Source organism: Sapajus apella, unplaced genomic scaffold (assembly GCF_009761245.1).
Source record: "Sapajus apella isolate SASKATOON/1434 unplaced genomic scaffold, GSC_monkey_1.0 scaffold161, whole genome shotgun sequence".
Lineage (NCBI taxonomy): Eukaryota > Metazoa > Chordata > Mammalia > Primates > Cebidae > Sapajus > Sapajus apella.
This window is the reverse complement of record NW_022437101.1, coordinates 348,935-369,545: the sequence shown is the minus strand read 5'-3', so window position 1 is coordinate 369,545 and position 20,611 is coordinate 348,935.

Sequence of the window (20,611 nt, the reverse complement as noted above, 5' to 3'; positions counted from 1 at the left end):
CTTCTTTCTCCATAAGCCTCCCCACCAACTCACAGTGGGTAGGAGACCCCAGGGTGTTGCAATCTTCACATCAGGGTGTGCTGGTTCCTGGATCGGGGGTCAGCGAGGGACTTGCACCTGCCAGGTCACCTCCTGAACACACCATAGTGCTGCCTGGCTGGGGTATGCCACTGCCAGACCCCACCTTAAAATGCTCTGGGCCACCCACACCCGACCTCAGTCTTCCCCCATACATCAGCCTCCCCTGGGGGCAGAGGTGATAGCTGTTGCTGGTCAGAGGTGGGAAGGGGGTGGCTGAGAAGGATCCGAAATGCTGGGTCAGGTGACCAGATGGCCAAGAACCTCTCCTGGGAGGCAGGGAAAGGCAATGGGCAGTGGGGTTCCTGTAAGCTGAGGCTCTGTTCCTCCACGTACGCTCTACCATCCATCTGACTTCACTTAGGAAACACAGATGCAAAGATTAGGAAGACTTTCCTGAGGGCACTCAGCAATTGCAGTGCATTAAGCCCCAAATTCAAGGCCCTTCTGAGAGCAGAGCCTGTGGCCCGTGCTGGTGACCCACACATAAGGACAGTCCTGGTGTCCCACATGATTCATTGGGAGATGGGCTGAAGTCCTAGCTCAGAGGTAGGGGACACACAACAACCCTTCCATGTGGAGGACAGTCACCACCAGAGGCTCTTGCATGCTTTCATGCCAGGGAGCTGGTGGGCAAGGTGTCTCCTGATGACCCCAGGACAAACCCTACAGACCACCCACATCAAGGAGGCCAAGGAGCAAGAAGGAGGTAAGATCAGACGCTCACTCTACTAGGGGTGGGCAGCCAGACGGGAGCGATCCCAGTGCCCTGCCCTCTCTTGGGAGTCAGAGAGGAAGGGGGAGAACAGAGAGAAAGAGAAAGAATCCCTGGGTTTTCACCAAAGATGTTGATATGGTTTTGGTATTTGTCCCCTCCAGATCTCATGTTAAATTGTAATCCCCAGTGTTGGAGGTGGGGCCAGGTGTTTGGATCATGGGGTGGATCCCTCATAAGTGGCTTGGGACATCTCTTCAGTGATGAGTGAGTTCTCGCTCTGAATTCACAAGATATCTGGTTGTTCACAAGTGTGCGGCATCCCCCATCTTTCTCTTGCTTCTGCTCTCACCATGTGACATGCCTGCCCTGCCACTGCCTTCCACCATGATTGGAAGCTTTCTAAGGCCTCCCCAGAAGCAGATGCCTCCAAGCTTCCTGCATAGCCTGCAGAACTGCGAGCCAATTAAATCTCTCTTATGAATTGCTCAGTCTCAGGTGTTTCATTTTCTTTCTTTTTTTTTTTTTTTTTAAGAGTCTTGCTCTGCTGCCCAAGCTGGAGTGCAGTGGCTTGATCTCAGATCACTGTAACCTCCCCTCCCGGGTTCAAGTGATTCTCATGCCCCAGCCTCCTGAGTAGCTGGGATTAGAGGTGTGTGCCACCACGCCTGGCTTATTTTGGTATTTTTTTGTAGACACAGGGTTTCACCATATTGGCCTCCAGTGATCCGCCTGCCTCAGCCTTCAGGTGTTTTTTTTTTTTGTTTTTTTTTTTTTTAGGGTGGTGCAAGGACAGCTTAGTTAACATGAAAATACAGCTGTATTAACATGAAAGAGTGGAGCCTTAAACTGCAAGTGACTAAGTTACTTCTACAGTACTAGGTACTATTACATTTATTGATCGCATATCCAACTGATGATCTCTGCTCTAACGTCCATTATAAAGAGTAAAATATCTCCCTTGGCTTTTACAGCCAAGGTCTGTGGACCGCTGCATCTGCACATGATACTTCTACACCATGCTAGTCAGGGCTTACGCCAGACCAGGCAAGGTCAGAGCTTCTTCACATCAGCTAACTTTCATAGCAACCGCACGCAGCGAGTAAGACTTCCTCGCCACATTTTGGAAGAGGAAACCAAGGCTCAGAGAGGTGGAGCCCCTTGGGTGGTCATGAGTGGGCAGTTAAAATGTGGCAGGGCCAGTACCAAAACCCTCACCCTACCTGGGCTCCTAATCCTTTCTTTACTTCTAATCTTTGTGTGTGTGTGTGCCTGTGTGTATGTGTATGTTGCATCCATGTCCTTATGTAGTAAATACTTTGAGAATGCCCCAAAAGAAGAGAGGAAGGTAAGGGTGAGAGCTCAGTCTGTATGATGAGGGGCAGCTGGGGATATGGGACCTTGAAAGAGGAGGTCCCAAACTCTGGCCAGCTGGATGAAAGGATGGAGACGAGGATGACCTGACATCCAGGAAAGGAATGACACCTCCTCCTGCCTGAGATGCCTGCCATAAAAAGCCTTGCGCCCTGGGTCCAGGGGCCTATAAAGACATCTCTGTGACAGCAGGCAGGCTTTTTGAGAAGGAGAAAGCAGATCTTAGAAGGACAAAGCCAGCCCATCCAGGAAGGTCTCCCTTCCTGCCAGGTTCCTTCAGGTCAGCTCCTGCCCCCCAGCCCTGTGGGACATTGGGCCTTGCATCCCACAAACTGGGGTTTCAGGCTGGCTACAGGATATGCTTTCTTCTTACACACCACACACTGGGTGGCTGGAGACATGACTGAAGTTCCTGATGGGACGGCTTGGAGACAAGCAGCCTGAATTCTAAAACAGCACACACCCCTAGTTGTTTTTTTTGTTTGTTTTTCAGACCAAGCCTCACTCTGTCACCCAGGCTGGAGTGCAGTGGCGTGATCTCAGCTCACTGCAACCTCCGCCTCCTGGGTTCGGGAGATTCTCCTGCCTTAGCCTCCCAAGTAGCTGGGATTACAGGCGTGTACCACCATGCCCAGCTATTTATATATTTTTGGTAGAGATGGGGTTTCACCATGTTGGCCAGGCTGGCCTTGAACTCTTGACCCAGATGATCCACCTGCTCAGCCTCCCAAAGTGCTGGGATTACAGGCGTGAGCCAGCACACCTTGGCCTACCCACGGTTTCTTAGATGAGTGAGGGGTTTAGGTTTTTTCATGGCTTCTCCAGGTCTGAATGTAGTCTTCCCCTTTAATGCTTGAGAAAGGGAGTGCAATATGTGTCTTTCACATTAATTATATCTTCTAATAGAACTTTGTGGTAAGAGCACTTGTCTTGCATTTTAATATTCCCTTGCACATCAGAAACGAGAAGGTCCACACTCCGTACACCTGACAATTACTGACAAGTCCCCCATGTGTGCATAACATAGGCACTTACGGGCACAGACTCCCTTGTCCTTCACGCAGGTGCACGCGGGCTGTCATTGTTTGCCCTCTTTGGTCTTTCAACCCAGTCTTTCTTGATTTATCTCTCTTAATAAAGTGACTGACTTACAACCTGTGGACATTGCAGCCTTCATTGACACATATTTCCTAAATAGTGTATTTCATACCATTCAGTGTTCATGGAAATTCAAATCACTAGGAAAATGACTGTAGGCACACGCTAATCACTATCTCATAACAGATTTGATTAACACTCAAATACATCTTATTAAGGTCATTGGATCAGACACGGAATGAATAAAGCTATGTAGGGATATTCATTCATCCAGAGTAAGTTAGCAGGGGGTTGTGGTCGGGAGAAGAAGGGAGTTTCTAAAGCCCAGGTGGGACTAGGAGAAGGTCCCTCATGTAATAATAACGTGTGTGAAGAGCTTCAGTTTCATAAGCTGTTGTGAGCAATTCCAAATTACCTCTGATTTGCAAACACACACGTTCACACACACGCAACCACACACACAGAGGGGTTCCCTTTCAATCATCCATTCAAAATATTTATGCTCTGGGTTTCCCATGGGTCTGCCTTCATTTTTTCTGCTTTCCTCTTCCTGTTTCAAGCGAGGCAGAGATAACAGTGGGAATCTCCAAGAGGCATAATGAGGAGCCATCCATCAACTTTAGACATGTTTTATTTTTCTCCCAACATTTGTATAAACATCTCAAACACATGCAAAATTAGAAGAATAGTGCAATAAGTACTTGAAGGCTCTTGACCCAGATTCAGCAATTATTTACCTTCGGCCACAGCGACATGTGTCCCTGCCTGCCTGCCTGCGCACTTCTTTACTTTTACTGAACCATTAGGAAGTTCTGCAAATCCTGCCTTCACCCTTAGACACCTCAGCTCTCATTTTCTAAAAATAAGGCTATCTTCCCATTATAACCACTGCATTATCCACACCAAAGAAAATAATACCACAATGTGATCTCAGATCTAGCTTATTCACAAATTTCCCTGCTGTAACCCCCAGACCTCCCAGGCCCAGCAACCATTGAAAGTAACGCAGCCAGACCACTGTCCTTGCATGTGAACACACCCTCCCTTCCTGCGAGGGTCCTTCCGGTCGGCTCCTGCCCCCTTCACCCTGTGAGAGGGGACCTTGCATTCTGAAGGTGGAGGCCCAGACGGAAGGGAAAACAAGATGCATGGAGGATGCCTTGTGTCTCCTTCCCTCTAGCCCATGAGATATTGAGTCGGGCCATGGTGTGGTTTGAAGTGGATTACAGGACTGGCCTCTCTTCTTACACACCACACACTGGGTGGCTGGAGGCAGCCTCTGCAGCTGCAGATCCTGACGGCACACCTTGGAGACAAGCAGCCTCTGAGGCTGCACACCTTGGTCTGCCTGGCTGGCTAGGGTCTTGGACCACCCCATGTGCTATTTCCGTCTGAGCATGTGAGCACCTCGTGGCTTGGGCCTTGGGTCCTCCTGGAGCCACTGCAGGTGGAGAGGAGGGGCTACCTCTGCATTCACCACCACCTTTCAGAGCAGCAGAGGGAGGAGCGGGGAGGGGGGCTACCAAGTGCTTCGTGCTCCCCTCTTGTGAAAAAGCACCTCAAACTTAGTGGCATAAATCAACAGCCACTTCATTAGGCTCTTAGATTGCGTGGGTCAGGAATCGGAGAGGGAACAACAGAGCTGCTTTGTCTCTGCTCCATGATGTCTGACTCTGGCTGAGAGACACAGCAAGCTGGCCATGACTTGAAGGGCCAAGGGCTGGACTTGGCTGGAGGCTCTTCACTCGCAGGTCCAGCACCTGGGCTGTGATGACTGCAAGCCTGGACTTAGAGTGGAATTGTCAACCGGGTAACTGGGGTACTCTCCCTGGGTCTGGGCTGCTCCCAGCATGGTGGCTGGTGTACTAGACGGAGCATCCTGAGACAGCACCCAGGAAGCCAGCATCCCAAGAGAACAAGCAGGAGCCACCTGGCCTCACTGAGCTACCTTGGGGGTCACCCACTGTCACTTCTGCCACATACTGTGGGTTACAGGTGAGCCACAGAGACCAGATCAGATTCTAGAGGAGGGACCTCCCACTCTGTCTCCTATGGGGCAGGGAGAGGTGACACTGCAGAAGAGCGTGTGGATGGGTAATATTGTGGCCATCTTTGGAGGACACCATCAGCACTGTGCCTTGGACATTTAAGAGCCTTTCTAGACAATGGCTGTTGACAACAATGACAGAAGGAGGCAGCTTTGGGTCTGCACATAGCAGGAGATAAGGAATACCAGGGGATAAAGGCAGCCTGGCCAGAGAGGAGGAGACTCAGCTCCAACCCAGATTGCCCACAGTCCTGTCCCTGTGCTTACAGACACCAGCTGGTTTAATTAGGCAGCAGGTCCTTAATTATATGAGATTGAAGCTTCTGGCTCTGGGCTAAGCAGGAAGGAAGCCCTGGCTGGACTCCGAAACTAATTCATCTTCCTTCACGGCCCCCCCATCTCCTCACTGAGGACCAGAGCTGGCCTTCAACTGTCCAAGGGCTGCTCTGCTCTGGACTCTGTCGCTGGTAAGATGTGTGACCGCCGACATGTCACTTCACCCAAATGAGCCATAGGCTCTTCACCAGGAAGAAGGGGGCCATGAGTCCTGCCCGTTGGAGCTCCAGGGGTGGTGGTGAAGTAGCACCGGGCATGCTTGGGGCATACACATGAGGAGGGCCAGCTCTATGTGTTATCAAGCATCACGTGCTCGTGTGTTTATCCATAACTCACAAAACATTGTCCTGCATTTTAAATGCTCTCAGCACTCAGCTACTTGAGAGGCTGAGGCTGAGGAGGATTGCTCGATCCCGAGAGTTGGAGGCTGCAGTGAGCTATGATCATGCTACTGCATTCCAGGCTGGGCCACAGAGACCCGTTTTCTAAAAAAAAGAAACAAAACAAAAAAAAAACAAAAAAAACACCACCACCACAACAAAACAACACCCTAGTTTGCTTTTGATTAAAACTTTTTATAAAAGAAAAATAAATACTCTCAGCTAGATGGCTGGTCTGCTGAAGGTGGGTGATGGTGGACTTTCTCATCTGTTCTGGGAGCTGGGCAGCTAAGCAGCTTAGCGATTTCTTCAAGGCGGCCATGGGTCTTCATCTATTTAGGGTCATAGGCCTTTGGGAATCTGATAAAAGCAATGAACATTCTCAGTCTCCCCAATTTAAAAAAAGTGTTGTTATAATTTTGCACATCATTTCCAGAGGTTCACACTCAGCCTGTCTAAATCCTTCTCAGATTGTGAAAGGAAGGGGGAGGAGCTCCTCATTCTCACCCTGCACCTGCTCATGCAGGAGCAAAGAGCCCCACAAGCAGGAAGCCTTTTGAGAAGTGCATTTCAGTGCTAAGATAAAGACCAAGGGGTGGAGGAGGAATGTTGCTGGTGGCGGGGGTGGGGGGTGCTTTATAGGGCCAAGAGCCTACACAGGAAACCTGGGACTTGTGATGCTGCTGCTCTATGGGGCTGGCCTCACACACTGCATTTCCTCAAGACATCAGCATACACAGGGCAAGAATTGCGTATAGTGGCCACGGTAACCTGAAGGATTTTTCTCTTCTAAATAGGTTTGTTTTAAAGTGATAAGAGACCTGAATCACTTTCTATGGATCAATATGTGGCAGGCCACTGTGATCTAGGTCCTTGGCCTGTGTGGCTGGAACCAGCCTGTCATAGACAGGGTTCCCCAGGAGGCAGGCTCTGGGTCTAAGCTCCCATGCAAGGAATTTCCTGGGAAGAAGTGCAGAGAAGGCTTGGGCAGAGAGAGGAGGTGGGCACAAGGCACTTCTGACAGGTGCCTCAGCCGATCACAAGGGAAGCAGGCATGGCCCAGTGGAGTAGTCCTAAATGGAGGCAGGGAGTCGAGGGGCCGAGACTTTGTATCCTGGCACTGAGCCCCTGTTGAACATGGGCTGGGATAAGGAGGGGATGTGGCTGTACACAGCTGGGAGGATAGGGAACTGGCCCTGTAAACATCAGGGCTATAAAACCCCTCAAATGTGGCACTCTGATCTTGGAAAGGTGCCAATTCATCGAATTCAGCCTGTTTTCAGTCCTTTTTATGACCAGATAGATGCAACTGACTTGTGACACTGTTCTAGCACTTTCTAGAACTCCCATTGTGATGCCACTTGCTCCAGGTAAGGGCACGTCCAGGAAAGAGAAAAGGCAGGGCCAGCGTCATGCCAGCCAGGGCTGTCTTCTTAGTCTGGACTCACTGCAGAAATATGGCTCAGGCCATCTGGAGTTGGCATAGCAGACAGAAGCAGGGTCAGGCTCCCTTTGGATGACCATTGCACACTGGCTGTGGGAAGCTCAGCCAGGGAGCTGGAGCACATGCAGGGTGCTGGCCAGCGTCAGGCCAGTGGAAGGCTGGAGGGAGAACCAAGAGAGGACCACGCCAGTCCAGGCTGTTCTTGGCAGCTATGCAGGTCCAAGAACTTGGCTTTCCAGGGTACCTGGACCTGGCTGAGTACAAGAGATTGACTCAAAATGAACAAGCTCTTAAGATACTGATAATGATAACAGTAATAATGATAACAATGAGAAGAATGACAATAGCTACCATTTGTGGAGCTCCCTTTTGCCAGGGCCTGAATTATCCCCATTAGTCTTTCTGACAGTCCTAGGAAGCCAATACTATTTTTATCCTTGTTGTACAGATAAGCAAACGCACCAAGAGAGGCTGGTTAAGTTACTGATGTTACAAAGCTAGTAGGTGATGAGCCATTATTTAAACCAGACAGTTGTCTATTAGACCCTGAGGCCCTCTCCCAGCTTCTGTTTCTCACTGACTGGTGAGATTGGTTACCTAGTGGTTCAGGCCGGATTCCCTGACAGTCAACCTCCATTTCTCTTCTTCTCAAACACCCTACAGCGAACTTACCAGCAAGCCCCATCATCTTTCCTTGAAAATGTAACCTCAAAATGCCCACTTGTTATCATGTCCCAACTCCCACCACGGCAGTCACAGTGAGCTGGGAGATGCCTCAGTGGCAGGCACTTCCAACTCTGAGTGGCTAAAATGATGAAAGCTCATTCCTGGCCCTTGCCCTGTATGCACTGCAGGCCCATGGAGTTGCCAGGGAGGCTCTGCTCCATGTGTTCCTTACTCAAGGACCCACGATGACTGAGTTTCCAGAATGTATTTTATTTTTATTTTTTAACTTAATTTTATTTTTCAGTTCTGGGGTGCCTATGCAGAATGAGTGTCTAGAAGGTATAAGCCACCATGGCAGGGGAAAGGCAGGGCGAATCATGCACTGGTTCTTACGGTTTTCTACTCCCTGCGTTTTATTGGCTGAGCTGATCACATGGCCACGTAGAAACTCACAGGGGTGGGAGGAACAGTTCCATTATGGATCAAGGGGGAGAGCTAAAGATGCAGGTGAGCACTTGAATTCCTGCCATAGACACTTTAGATCCAGTCTCCAGCCTGTTTTGCCCAAAGAACTTTAAGAGCCTCAAACTGGCCTCCCTGCTTCCGCTCTTGCCTTACAATCTTTTCTCCATGTAACAGCTAGAATGATCTTCTAAAACACAAATCACATCACTTTACTCTTAGGCTTAAAACCCCCAAATGGCTTCCATTTCTTTAACAATAAAAGTAAAATTCTCACCCTGGCCTGCAAGTCTCCGAAACAAGGGTCAGCAAACCATGACCCTCTAGTCAAATCCAGCCCTCTGCCTATATTTGTCAATAAAGTTTTATTGGAGCACAGTCCCATCTATTTATTTACATATCAGTTGTAGCTGTTTTCATGCTACAACAGCAGAGATGAGTAGATACAACAGAGACCGTATGGCCACCAAACTGAAATATTCCCTACCTGGCTCTTTACAAAGACAAGTTGTAAACTCCTGCCCTGTATGACCTTGACTCTGCCTTCCCCGCAACTTCATTTCCTTCTTCAGTCCCATCTTCCAACTTCCCTCTTCCTTCTCTTTTCAGCACCATGCATTTGCTCCTGTCCATCAACTTTCTTCTCTGATAGGACCTCCTCAAAGTGTCCTCCCTGATGCCTACAATATCAACCCCAACTTTGTCAGATTTTAATCCTTTCTTTGTAGCACTCCCTCCACTAGATTATATTCCAGACTTTATTCCTCTACCGGTCTCTGGTCTTCTCCCATGTTAAGGGCGGTGAAGTCTTGGAATTGGGGTTGAGAGACCTAGAGTGACCTCAGTACCTTGATAATCTTCTTTTATTGTCTGTGCCTCTGTGCCTCTCATTCCAAGCTAGCTAGTTTCCTCTTGGGGAGAAAATTTTTAATTTTTTTTTGGCTTCAACTCTAAAGAGAATATATTTCCATGAGATTTTCAAAATTGCTTTATGACTGAGGATTTTAATTTGTGCATCTGAGGATCAAGGACAATAGTCGTATTATTATGCCTTGTGGTTTTTTTTTTAACACTTCAAGCAAATTCCGGTCATCCCTGGGAGGCATACTTTGAGCATCTCGGCAGTCCCTGAGGAGAACAATCTTCTGTAACTTTGAAGCCAAATAGGATTTCTGAAAAGGAAGTTACAGTCAATTGAGAAATCTCAGTGGAGCGTGAAGAGCCGAGGGTTCCCGTGGTGGGGCTGCAGCTGGGACTGTCCGGGTAGAAGTACGCTTCCTGGTGGAGGGAGACCCCACAGGCAGCATGGCGGGCTTGCTGGAGGCTGGCTGGGCCTTGTACATGACCATCCCAGAAACTACAGCCCAGAAAATGCAAGTGTGTCTCCCTCATCCTCACTGTGGGCTCAGCCATTCTCAAATGAGTTTAGGTGATTGAAGCAGGGCAGACAAGCAAGGCAAAAACTAAATGAGACTCCACTCACCTTTTCCTTAGCGGTCATGCTCTGGAATATTGCAGAAACAAAGAACCAACGGCAAGGAAAATTTGGGAGCTGGTGTCTGTGGAGGAGGGTGATCCCCAGAGCTCCGGCACAGTCTTCCCAGAAGTAACTCCCTGACTCCTACTACCCTGCCTGGCTACAAAGAAGGAAATGCAGAGGTGCCAAGAGGCTGACTGCCTCCTAGGCTTGGCCTGCCTGCCTGCTTATGTGGCCTCTTGCCACCTACCCTTGGCTGCCTACTCAGGTGCTGGTGCCCTGCTCAGGCGCTGCTGTGCCCTACCCCTTGTGAGCTCCTGTGACCCCAGTTGATTACATCCCAGCTTAGCTTAGCATTCCAGGCCATTTGCATTCTGTACCCAAGAGCATCTTCCCCTTCTCTCCTACATGGGTCTACCATGGGTTCAACCAATTGGACATCCCGCTGTTTCTCAGAGTCCAGCACTTTCCTGCTCCCTGTTTTGGGTCCTATACTTGCCATATTCCTGGTGTCTTCTACTTCTGCCTACAGAAGAGATCCATCCTCCCAGGCCTGATCCCATGTCACCTCCCCGGTGACATTCCTCTGGTATCCCAGAGCCCGAGGGCAAGCACTGGTGTCTCTATCATGACTTGCACCTAAAGTTGCAGCCATTCATGTCTTCTGTCTTTCTAGAGCCTCCATGGGACCAGGCACACAGCTTGTTCATCTTTATTCAACTTAGTCTGCTGCTGCTCCAGCATGGAGCCTGGTGCAGAAGATGGGTTAGTAAGTGCTTATCAAATGAATAAATGCTCTAAGAACAGGGACTGGTAATCTAATTCACACTGAAATGTAAATGATTAATCAGGTTTCATGTGTGATCTTCCCATCAGGCTTGGCACCCCTGAGGTGAGAGTGAAGGCAGCATAAAATAGGATGAGGTGAGGGGTTGAGGACCTAAACCAGGAAAGGCACATGTTCAGCTGTGACTCCTGGGCAGGCCTGACTGACTGGGGCCTTTCAGTGGGCTCATTGAATTAGTTAGTGACTGGGTTCATTGATTGGGGTCATTGACTGAGGTTATTACCCCAAAGCATTGCACTGGGGGAATGAGAGGCTCTGCCAGGCCTGCTCCAAGCAGAGCACTCGTGCAAATTCACATCCCTGGCAAAGGCATGAGCCTCAGGGAGGAGGTGGCAGACCCAGCTCGGGGATCAGAAGAGCAAGGACTTTGAACAAGGCAGGTGCATCTGCCTGTGCCCTGATAGCCTCCCTCAGTGGACCTCTGATGCCCTTAGGTGTACCTGCCAGGTGGGCTGGGTGCCTGGCCTCGTTCCTGGGCCACCTGTGAGGCTTATTGGAGGCCCTTGGCCATGTCATGGCTCCTGCAACTCTCAGCCTCTGTATGATCACAAAGCTCCTCACTCCCTGCCCCACAGAGGTGGGCAGGAGTTGGTCATGGCTCATTTCTGTGTACTGATGCCTGAACCCTCGGCCATGCCAGCTGTGTCCCAACCACAGAGATGCCTAGACCCAGACACACTTAGGAGTCCCCCCTCACTCCAGCCCCGTCTCTCAAGGGGGCTGAACAGAGAAGCCTCCAGGGCCACAGCTTATTTCCTGAAAAGTTTACTTGGACGTGGTTCTGACACTGGGCCGGGCTGTTGGCAGGGTGCCTGGTTCCTGTTCCCAGCTCAGGCTGTGGCTTTGCCAAGCACCTTGCCCACTAGAGTTTATGAAGAAAGGCCCAGCAGGTCCCTGGATGCTCTCAAAGGCTGCCGCTTCTCCCAAGTGGCTGAATACAACAGTTCCCTCCTTGAAGTTCTATTGAATTTCAGGAGCCAGCCGTGCAGAGGAAAGAAAAGAACTGTCACTGAAATCACAGAGGGGGCAGGACAGCAGGGAGGTGAAGGAATCTGATGAATGAGAGGGACCACGACAGCCAGGTGTGGAGTGGCTGGGGAGACCAGCCTGGCAACAAAGTGAGAATCTGTCTCTACAAAATTTTTTTAAAAACTAGTTGTGCATTATGGCGCTTGCTGTAGTGGTGGCCATAGTGGCGCCTGTGGTCCCAGCAATCTTGGGAGGCTGAGGTGGGAAGGTTGCTTGAGCCCAGGAGGTTGCAACTGAAATGAGTCGTGATCATGCCACTTTGCTCCTGCCTGAGCAACACAGCAAGGCTCTGTCTCAAAAAGTAAAAATAAAAATAAATGTTTTAAATAAAATACATTTTCAAGTTCTGCATATAACATGCATTTTCTATTCACTCAGTAGTTTTTTTTAATCTGCTTGGGTTAATAAACGGTAGAGTGTAGCTGTGTCTATGTCTTCACCTTGTTGAGCCCTGAAGTGTTTTTCCTGTTGGATAAGGGCAACAACATCAGATCCACAAAATCTGAGTGGATTGAAAACACACAAGAGGTATCCCATATCCATCCACATCCATGCCCACATCACTCTGAGCTACAAACTGCTCCCAGCTGGGACCCTGGTCTGTCTCTGTAGAAATAATACACATTTATGTATTTATTCCTGCCTAGCATGCACTTCTTCTCCCAATAACATCTTGAGAGATTTATGGAGAATTCTCTGCCTGGTAGGGATTCGTGGAGGTCAATACCAGCAGCCCTCCTCTGCCTGGGGCAACAGCACTGCTTTCTGAATGCCTCCAGCTGGGTTTGTTGAGGGAGCTGAGGCCTTTCCTACAATTGTCACCATTGTAAGATTCTCAGTTGGGCCAGACACGGTGGCTCATGCCTGTAATCCCAGCACTTTGGAAAGCTGAGCTGAGAGGATCACGAAGTCAGGAGTTTGAGACCAGCCTGACCAACATGGTGAAACTCCAGCTCTACTAAACAGTACAAAAATTAGCCAGGCATAGTGGCACATGCCTGTAATCCCAGCTGCTCGGGGGATTGAGACAGAAGAAAAATGCGAGATTCTCAGCTGGACATTTTTTTCCCCATATGCAGGAAAGTTGTGGTGTTTCCATTAGCACTGTGGAAATGGCTGAGACCCAGGAGTGCCCATGAGTGTGTGTGTGTCACATGTCACTTGACCTGCCAGGGAAGCCCTGGAGGAAAAAGCAATGGAGAGCCCCTGGGTTCTCATGGGTCTGGAGGAGGCAGATAGGTTAAAGGTCTAGAAGGCTTTGCAGAGAGGGACTATCTCCATCCTGAGTGGCTGGGCTCTGATGCTGTTCAGGGAGAAAGTCCACTTCTGTGACCTATATATATGAGCTTCCCTAAGGGACATAAATAACAGTTCCTTCCAGGACAAAGAGCCAGCCTGTTAGAAGCTACAAGCAGAAAGCCCACTGGTGCAGTGTCAGGGCCCTGGAGAGGGAGGAGCTGCAGCTCTTCATGAAAGAGAGAGACTGAGGTCTTGCCGGCTTCCCCCATGCTTGGGTCATGTGCATGTGTTGGGTTCTTGTACCACTAGGTATTTCTCAGAGCCTCTCTCCTCATCTAGAAAGCAGGGTATGATATTTGCCTCTTATATTTGTGATAGAAATTAAATAAAATAATGTGAATCCATGTATCAGAAGTGCCTGGGACATGGTGGGCACTTGATAAATGTGGTCTCCTTGGCAATGGGGTGGATTTCAGCAGAGGAAGAGAGAAAGGACCCAGCATGGAGGAGGTTTGTGGCCTCTGCTGTGAGCCGGGAACAGAAATGGGAGGCAGGCAGAAGAGAGAGAACTTGTGGAAAGGAATGTAGTGAAGGCAGGAAGCCCAGCTATAGAATCACAGGATTTGAACCACAGTGTGAGGACTGCCCAAGAGCATGGCTGATCACCTGTCCAGCTCCCCATCCTCCCAGGAGGCTCCCATCGCCAGGGTTGATGCCCATGTGTTTGATGGGCATGTGGGGTGCACACTGTGGACATGTATGAGTGGATGTGGGAGGTGGTGGACAAAATAATTCACACTGGAAAATCGGTCCCCTAATTAGTTGTTTCTCTCAAACTCAACTGCCCAGCAAATTTAATTTGCAAGTTTATCCACGTTATGAGTATGTTATTTTCAAGTGATCTCTTTTTCCAAAAGTCCCCATGAAAGAAGGCTAATTGGATGCAGTTTGTTGTAGAAAGAACACTCAAAGCCAGGTGAAGCCTTCCACTCCCGGGTCGGGGGGCCAAGGCAAGGATGCCTGTCCCTGATGGGGTCTGCCATGCCACGCCCGCCTAGGGAGAGAAAGGTTGCTGGCAGGGTCCACAGCCGTCAGCTCGGACCAGACAAGGTCCCGAGGATGGAGGAGGCAGGCGGGCTCCTCCTCCTGCTTGCCCTCCGCCCTCCTCTCAGGAGGCAGCCGCTTGCCCTCCGGCAGCCTTAGGTCTTACTCCTAGTGTTTCCATTTCCCTTTCTGAAGACACAGGCCAGGCCAGGCTCCCAGGAGAGAGGAAAGATGAGTTTTTAATGCAAAACAGGAGTTTGTGGAGCCAAGCTTAGAATTGGGAAGCAAGCTTAGGTAGAAGCAGCTCCTGTCTTCCGACAGACAGGGGTGGGGCTTCCATTCCAGGCCACCGAGTGCTGCTGGGCTGCTGGGTGTGGAGGGGTCCCCTCAGCTCAGGGCGGAAGGCTGGGGAGGGAGAACTGGGGGCTGGCAACCTTTAACCCCCTTGTCCTGGCCCTCCATCCTCTCTTCCCTTTCGTGCAGTGAGAGCTCCTCTCACCTGCAAAGTTGGGTGGGGCTGGTGGTCTCCAGTGGACCACCCTAAGTGGTTGCCGTCATTCAGTCATTCAGCCACAGCGATGCAGGCAGCTGCCCGCCCCCTGCTTGAAGATCAGTCCTGACTCAGGAACACAGGCGAGGAAGAGGCTGGGAGGGCAACGGGCTAAACCAAAGGACTGACAAAGACCTGCTGCAGAGTCTGACAGAGCCGGCGCAAGAACAGGGCATCCTCCCGGGAGAGGAGAAGGAAAGCCGCCAATCCCAGCGCAGTGGCTTCTTGCTGGCGGGAAAGGAGACCGCGGGTGTGCAGAGGCCTCAGAGCTCAATTTCGCTAGCAAGATGGAGGGGCTCAGCCAAAGCCGTGCGAGAAAATTCAAAGGCCTTGCCCTCAACGACAGCAAGGAGCAGAGAGAAGGCTGCAGGACGCCCCTATAGCAGAGAGTGTTTCCTCGTCTGTGCATCTTGACACGGGGTCAAGGTAAGCTGTGGTCCAGGCTTCTGTCTTCCGTTTTAGGGGTTGCGAGACGGCTACTTGGGAAGCAGGCCACAGGACCCCCACCCGCATAGCTCTCTGGATGGCAGCAAAGCCCTCGCTGGATTGAGGGAGACAGCTGAAGCTCCACGGTTCTCCAACACTGTAGGAAGTGGGTGAACTGAGGTTCCAGACTCCCAAAAAAACTACCAGAGAATCCCGGCTGCTGTCTCTTTGAAGGCTGCACACCGGCCCAGCCACGCAGTTTCCTTTGTCAATGTGCAGAAAACTCAACCCCTAGAACTCTAGCTTAGAGGGGAAGAAAACAGACCTCAGATTATTCAGGGAAAAATATCAGGGAGATTTTACCTATACTGTGTCAAAACAAACAGAAGATCTAGCCAAAGCTGCCCATATCAAGCAGGGGCAGGATTCCAAGATGGCACAGCTGCTATGCAAACACACTTAGCAAAGGGGATAAAAATGGAGAGAAGGAAGGGAGGACGTAAGGGGAGAAAGGAGGAAATGAAGTTTGCCAAAAACAGATGAAAAAGGGATTCTAAAAAAAAAATGCAACCCAAGGAGAAGGAAGAGATTCCTATCAAGCACATCTTCTATTTAATACTTACCGAACACTTCCTTTATGCCAGGTCCTGTTCTAGGCACTCAGACATGAACTGTGTCATTCAATTCTCACCATAGCCCTGTGGAGGTGGCTACCACTATGCACCGCATTTCACAGATAAGAAAACAGGCACACAGAAAGCAATTAACTCACCCAACCGGCAGTTCAGCATGAAATTTGGATCCAGAGCTCATTATTTTAATGCTAGTGCATATTGTTTCTCATTATACAAATTAATTATGGAAATTTGGATGAATACATACACAAAGGCATAAAAATAATTCATAATTTCACCCCTTCTAACCCCTTCTAACATTGTTATATTTTCTTCCAGTCATTTGTATTCTTTATTTTGCATTTATTTTTATAGTAGTTGTTTATTTTGTTACAGAGAAGTTTAAAAGAGAAAATTTAAGACTACCTAAAATTATATGAACCATGTCCCTTTAGATAGACACACGTTTATTCATATTTTTACTGGGAAGAAGACGGAAAAGATGTGATGGAGGGTTCCTAAACAGGTATATACATATACACACAGGCACATACACACACATAGTGCATGCACACACAGATACATGCACACATGAGTACATGTATATTTATTGTGTGTGTATAGATAAGTTTAGTATCATATAAATGTATATGTGTGTGTATATATACATACACATACATGCACAGTCATCAACTTAACAATGGCTTGACTTAGGATTTTTGACTTTATGATGGTGTGGAAGCCATATGCATTCAGTTTGCTCCTTGACTTATAATGGGGCATGTCCAGATAAACCCATCATAAATTGAAAATATTGTAAGTTGAAAACACACCCTTGACTTTAGGAATTTTCAGTTTACAGTGGGTTTACAGGGACATAACCCGATCAAAAATTGAGGAGCATCTGTAAGTATATCCACACACATACAAATATGCATATATTCATCTAATGTAATACCTGTCATACACTGGTGTAAAGCCAACTTAGAAACATCCAACAATGAAAGTGACTATCTCCCCTTCCTTACCCCTAACTTTCCCGCCTTCAAATATCATCGTTGTTAATAGTTTCTTATAATTCCTTTTAGAAAAATTTTAACGCCAGCAGATATTGTTTAGTATTTGTGTATGATTGAATATGTGTGTACTTGCTTATTCTGATTGTTGAATGTATACATTTAAACAATTTGCTATTTCACAAGATTCCACCTTCAACAGTATTTAGTTATTCTCTTAACTTGAGATTAAGGAAAAAGATGGAATTAATTTTTAAAAATTTCTCATCTTGTCTTTTCTGCTTCCTAATTTTCATTTTATTGTTAGTTTTATATTGTCAAAATTGATGCTATGTAATTTCCCACAATTCTTTAGACTAGCTTTTGTATTTAGAAGGATTCCAGGATCATCAAGGAACTCTTAACAGTTTATTTCTTTTTCTTTGTCTTTTATCTTTTCTTTCTCCAGGCCAAGAGAGTCTAGTCCTTTCTTCTAGCAATGTTTGCAAGGATGAGAGGATGGCCATGGAGAATAGAAATGAGGGCGGCTGCTGGAATGGGGAGGGAAGAGTTGGGTGCCTGTCTGCAGCAACAGGAAGTGGTTAGCCAAGCAGGGCAATGATCTGGGGCTGGTGACATCAGCACACCAGACACACTGGTCTTCAAATCATGGCTCCTTAGGTTGTGATCACTATGACAAAGAATGCTTACAGTGGCTATGTCGTGGCCTTCAATGACAGCGGTGATAAAAGTAACGGAGAAGGAAGGGAAGTGGGTGTGAAGACCAGCAGTGTCCTCGGGAGGTCTGCTATGACCCACACTGGGAAGGACTCTGAAAGAGAAACCAAAGAGAAAAGAGAAGCCAAGCAGCAATCAGTGCTGGCGCCATCCTCCTCGCTGTCTTCTGTGCTGTGTTTCTGGTCGTGCAGAAAAAGTGGAGATAATTCTTGTTTTTTTTTTTCCCCCCATTTATTTATTTTATTGCATTTTAGGTTTTGGGATACATGTGAAGAACATGCAAAATTGTTGCATAGGTACACACGTGGCAGTGTGATTTGCTGTCTTCCTCCCCATCACCTACATCTGGCATTTCTCCCCTTGCTATCTCTCCCCAGCTCCCCCACCCCCCATCCCTCCCCTATTTTCCCCCAACTGACCCCAGTGTGTAGTGCTCCCCTCCCTGTGTCCATGTGTTCTCATTGTTCAACACCCGCCTATGAGTGAGAACATGCGGTGTTTGATCTTCTGCTCTTCTGTCAGTTTGCTGAGAATGGTGGTTTCCAGGTTCATCCATGTCCCTACAAAGGACCCAAACTCATCGTTTTTGATGGCTGCATAATATTCCATAGTGTATATGTGCCACATTTTCCCTCTCCAGTCTATCGTCGATGGGCATTTGTATTGGTTCCAGGTCTTTGCTATTGTAAACAGTGCTGCAATGAACATTCGTGTGCACGTGTCCTTATAGTAGAACGATTTGTAATCCTCTGGATATATACCCAATAATGGGATTGCTGGGTCAAATGGAATTTCTATTTCTAGGTCCTTGAGGAATCGCCACACTGTCTTCCACAATGGTTGCACTAATTTACACTCCCACCAACAGTGCAAAAGTGTTCCTATTTCTCCACATCCTCTCCAGCATCTGTTGTCTCCAGATTTTTTAATGATCGCCATTCTAACTGGTGTGAGATGGTATCTCAATGTTGTTTTGATTTGCATTTCTCTGATGACTGGTGATGATGAGCATTTTTTCATATGTTTGTTGGCCTCACGTATGTCTTCTTTTGTAAAGTGTCTGTTCATATCCTTTGCCCACTTTTGAATGGGCTTGTTAGTTTTTTTCTTGTAAATCTGTTTTAGTTCTTTGTAAATTCTGGATATCAGCCCTTTGTCAGATGGGTAAACTGCAAAAATTTTTTCCCAATCTGTTGGTTGCCGATTCACTCTAATGACTGTTTCTTTTGCTGTGCAGAAGCTGTGGAGTTTCATTAGGTACCATTTGTCTATTTTGGCTTTTGTTGTCAATGCTTTTGGTGTTTTGGTCATGAAGTCCTTGCCTACACCTATGTCCTGAATGGTTTTGCCTAGATTTTCTTCTAGGGTTTTTATGGTGTTAGGTCTTATGTTTAAGTCTTTAATCCATCTGGAGTTAATTTTAGTGTAAGGTGTCAGGAAGGGGTCCAGTTTCTGCTTTCTGCACATGGCTAGCCAGCTTTCCCAACACCATTTATTGAACAGGGAATCCTTTCCCCATTGCTTGTTTTTGTCTGGTTTGTCAAAGATCAGATGGTTGTAGATATGTTGTGTTGCCTCTGAGACCTCTGTTCTGTTCCATTGGTCTATATGTCTGTTTTGGTACCAGTACCATGCTGTTTTGATTACTGTAACCTTGTAGTATAGTTTGAAGTCCAGTAGTGTGATGCCTCCCACTCTGTTCTTTTTGCTTAGAATTGACTTGGCTATGCGGGCCCCCTTTTGGTTCCATATGAAGTTTAAGGTGGTTTTTTCCAGTTCTGCGAAGAAGGTCATTGGTAGCTTGATGGGGATAGCATTGAATCTGTAAATTACTTTGGGCAGTATGGCCATTTTCACAATATTGATTCTTCCTAACCATGAACATGGAATGTTTCTCCATCTGTTTGTGTCCTCTCTTATTTCGTTGAGCAGTGGCTTGTAGTTCTCCTTGAAGAGGTCCTTTACGTTCTTTGTTAGTTGTATTCCTAGGTATTTTATTCTCTTTGTGGCAATTGTGAATGGAAGTTTGTTCTTGATTTGGCTCTCTTTAAGTCTGTTATTGGTGTATAGGAATGCATGTGATTTTTGCACATTGATTTTGTATCCTGAGACTTTGCTGAACTTGCTTATCAGTTTCAGGAGGTTTGGGGCTGAGACGATGGGGTCTTCTAGATATACAATCATGTCGTCTGCAAATAGAGACAATTTGACTTCCTCCTTTCCTATTTGAATACCCTTTATTTCTTTTTCTTGCCTGATTGCTCTGGCTAGAACTTCTAATACTATATTGAATAGCAGTGGTGAGAGCGGGCATCCTTGCCTGGTGCCACATTTCAAGGGAAATGCTTCCAGTTTTTGCCCATTCAGTATGATATTGGCTGTTGGTTTGTCATAAATAGCTTTTATTATTTTGAGATACGTTCCATCGATACCTAGCTTATTGAGGGTTTTGAGCATAAAGGGCTGTTGAATTTTGTCAAAGGCCTTCTCTGCATCAATTGAGATAATCATGTGGTTTTTGTCTTTGGTTCTGTTTTTGTGGTGAATTACGTTTATACACTTGCGTATGTTGAACCAGCCTTGCATCCCCGGGATGAAGCCTACTTGATCATGGTGGATAAGCTTTTTGATGTGCTGTTGCAATCGGCTTGTCAGTATTTTATTGAAGATTTTTGCATCTATGTTCATCATGGATATTGGCCTGAAGTTTTCTTTTCTTGTTGAGTCTCTGCCGGGTTTTGGAATCAGGATGATGTTGGTCTCATAAAATGATTTGGGAAGAATTCCCTCTTTTTGTATTGTTTGGAATAGTTTCAGAAGGAATGGTACCAGCTCCTCTTTGTATGTCTGGTAGAATTTGGCTGTGAACCTGTCTGAACCTGGGCTTTTTTTGGGTGGTAAGCTCTTAATTGCTGCCTCAACTTCAGACCTTGTTATGGGTCTGTTCAGGGTTTCGGTTTCTTCCTGGTTTAGGCTTGGGAGGAGGCAAGTGTCCAGGAATTTATCCATTTCTTCCAGGTTTATTAGTTTGTGTGCATAGAGTTGTTTGTAA